The sequence below is a fragment of the Suricata suricatta genome, chromosome 2, assembly GCF_006229205.1.
Source record: "Suricata suricatta isolate VVHF042 chromosome 2, meerkat_22Aug2017_6uvM2_HiC, whole genome shotgun sequence".
NCBI lineage: Eukaryota > Metazoa > Chordata > Mammalia > Carnivora > Herpestidae > Suricata > Suricata suricatta.
The window spans coordinates 114333254-114337041 of NC_043701.1; positions in this window are offsets into that span (position 1 = coordinate 114333254).

A 3788-nucleotide genomic window follows, 5' to 3' on the forward strand; every position below is an offset into this window, starting at 1 on the left:
CATTGTTATAAACTCTTAAAGGGTTAGGGATTTAACTTACCCCTTTCTGCGCCCCTCCCCAGAGTTCCTGGCATAAGCTCAGTGTTCTGTAAAGTGCTAGACTCTGTGTCTTAGCTGCTCTGACGTGCACCATCATCTCCTCAGCCAAGGACACCAAGGCCTGGCAGTGCCATTAGGAGAGAGAAGGGAATAAGTGTAGATAGAGTCTGACACATTAAGGGCCCAAAACCTATCTTTATGCCTTGGAAAAGGGCCAACAACTATACGGTCCCAGTTTGCTAAGAAGTTCGAGGCTGTAAAGTGTCAAATCTCAGATCCTATTGGCATGCCTTTTAACCAAATGGTTCTCACAGACTCCTTGGTTCTGTTGTTGTTAATGGACTTGAACATGTTCGAAGTCCTAGAGAAGCTTTTGAATGCCCTACATTAACTAATAGTTCTCTCACCCCTCACATGTGCATCACAGCCACATATCACCTAGCGCCCATACTTTCGTTTCAAAACTTCTGTTTACTCTGTCAGTACTTCCCAGTATCAAGAAACATCCATTATGCCAATAACTTATTGAGTTACAGTTCACTTATTATTAGATAAAATAATATAGGATGTCCAGTAAAGTTTGAGTTTCAGATAAACAACAAGTAATTGTTTAGCATAAGTATGTCCCAGGCGATTTGGGACATACTAATACTCAACAATTATTTGTTATTTTATGATATTCTAATTTCACTGGGTATCCTGTATTTTTATTTACTAAATCTGGTAATGCTACCTGTCTTCACATGTGCTATGCGTGTAACCCCTTACACACACGCACACACACACACACACACACACACACACAAACACACACGGAGTACTATGCTAATTTTACAAATATGGAAGCTGAGGCTCAGCGAGAGACAGTAAGATCCCCTGGGTTACAGAAGGTATGCGGTAGAGTCAGGATCTGAAGGTCTGTCCAAACACAAACGCCCTGTTTTCGTGCTTCTCGGGAAAACCAAGACTTGCTACAACTGTTTTGTTCTGATCTACAACAAGAGTATTAGAATGTTATAATTGGGAGATTAATAGACATGGCTCTGGGCCAGGCTGAACCTTGGCATCATCTGCCCCTTCTCACCAGGTGGGTGTTACCCCACCCTCATGGATCAGCCCAGAGGTCACCTTCCTGAGGAAGTTTCTCTGGCCATCCTGGGGAGGGCTGAGTGCTCTGGACCTCTGTTTCAACACTTGCACGGTGTACAAGGACCTTCTCAAGGGCCTGTCTTCCTCAGAAGACCAAGAGGGGCCGTATCATTTTCTCAGTGTCCAGCATGGGGGCGGAGCCTCAGGACATCTCAGGGAGGAAGGGGTAAGGTACAGGATCTGGTCATCAGACTTCAAGACAGTCCAAGAAATCCTGTGTGCAGCTACCGGCTGGGAATCAATGGTCCTCCTGGCTCTCTGTGAAGAATGCCATCAAAGAATGGACACCAGAGGCTGTGGCAAGAAAGCCATCACCTCGGGGCACCTGGGTGGCTCAGTCGATGAAGCATCCAACTTTGGTTCAGGTCATGATCTTGTGGTTTGTGAGTTCAAGTCCTGTGTTGGGCTCTGTGCGGACAGTTCAGAGCCTGGAGATTGCCATACTGTGTGTCCCTATCTCTCTGCCCCTCCCCCGTTCACGCTCTGTCTCTCTCTCCCTCTCTCTCTCTCAAAAATAATAAAAAACATTAAAATTTTTTTTAAAAAGCCATCATCTCTTACTATTTAACCTGGAACAATCCTACCAATTACATTTCTTTTCATGGTCCCATTTTCCTGTGCCCTTTGAAATTTGTGTAACTTGTGTTATTGCATAACCAACCTGGAGTATCTGAGAATGAATCACGCTTAGTTAACATTCATAAGTATACGGAAGGGGAGGAGGGAGAAGAAGAAAATGCGAGCCTCACCTTTCCAGCTCAGCAAAGTTCAAGCCAGTCATTTTAAAAAGTCAATTTCATGTGAAGAATGAGGTCCTTTTGTGTGCTAAAGATACACGTGCTTGGCATGGAAGGATGTTATTCCTTGATTTATTTCCCTGAATATATTCCAGAGACTTTTTTTCGAGTCATCTAAATGTGGATGAAAATTCTAGTGAACATAGGGTTTCTCTATGTCTTTCCTCCTCTGTGCACAGACCTCGTGACTTCCAAGGGCACCCAATTCAATTATTGACAAGAAATACGGTACTCTTGTCCCTTGGCTGACCTATTCGTCATCCTGAACTGAGACTCACTTTTGGTGCCAATAAAGCACTATTTCGCTGAGAACAGAATATACACCCATTCCCTCTGGCTTTGGTTGTCCTGGCACATTTATGTTCTGTAGTTCTTTGGCTGAAATAGTCTAGATAAGAATACCTATGGGCCAAGGCCCTTTTCCAAATGACATGTCAATGCAACAAAAAGGTAGCTATTTAAGCTAGTCTGTGTTTTAGGAATGATGGAAAAAAATCAAATTTTTATAATTGTTTTAAATGTTTATTTCTGAGAAATAGAGACTGAGTATGATTGGGGGAGAGGGAGGGAGACACAGAATCTGAAGCAGGCTCCAGGCTTTGAGCTGTCAGCATAGAGCCCAATGGGGGGCTAGAACCCATGAACTGCAAGATCACGACCTGAGCAGAAGTCGGATGTTTAACCAACTGAGCCACCCAGGTTCCCCAGATTTTGATTTCTATTAAGACAAATAGACCTAAGGGGTGACTGTTCTTTGGCAGAAATGATCCACTTGGAAAAACAATTAAGTTATTCTTTCATGCTATGGAACTGACCGATTCAGCCCAGTGGGCCACTCAGTGCACTGGACAAAACTCTCAGTCAGAAGGAAGTCTACTAATGGTGGAGCCCCAAACACCAACTATGCAGTGTGGACGGTATCTTGGGAGACACAGACACAAGTGTGTGTTGGCATGACTGGGTCACAGCAGGCCTGCTGTTGGCTGCTCCTCAGCATGCAGGGCACACACCCCGGGGAAGAACACCAACCCTGAGTCACACTGCTGGAATTTGCCTCCTGGCCCTACTGCTTCCCGACCTCGGACAAGATGCTTTTCTCTGAGCCCAACTTCCTCGTCGGTGAGATGGAAGTAAGAACAGTGTCCACCTCTTGGGTTATCAGGAGGGTTAGTGAGACTGAGCTAAGTGACTGAGTCCAGGGTTAGCACCGTGCAGACTCATGACATCCGCTCCTCTGGCTCGTCCTTCTTGCCCGTCAGCATGGCTGAAATCAGCAGGACAGGAAGTTGGCATGCAGAGGGACAATTTTTCAGCTTCAGACTGCAGCTTCCTCCAGATTTTCATGAGCAATGTAGGTCCTACTAAAAAGGAGCAGGATTTACATAGGGAGAGATGGCAGGGACTTAGGGTTTCAAATGCCTCCCTTGGTCCCCTTCCCACATTATACCCTTGACAGAAACAAAAACGAAAGCACAAAAAACAAGGCCAGGTAAATGCATGTCCTAAGACTTTGGCCCCAATCCCCCTGCAGACCTCGGTGAGCTGGGCTGGCCCTTGTGGAAGGGTCCTTCCATGTGGCCAGAGGCAGGCTGGGGGGTCTCAGAGCAAAAGAGCTCTTGCATCCCTTCCCTCCCAGAGCCCAAACCCAGGTTTCTCTGGGTCTGAATCTGCAAGAGCACAGAAAGGGAGTGCAGGAAGAACTAGCAAGTCAGCAAAGAAGCAACACGTTCCAAAGAGCACGTGCCCCTACCTGGTATTCAGCTGCTCCGAGCTCTCTCAGGGGGTAAGCGCCAGCCCCAGGAC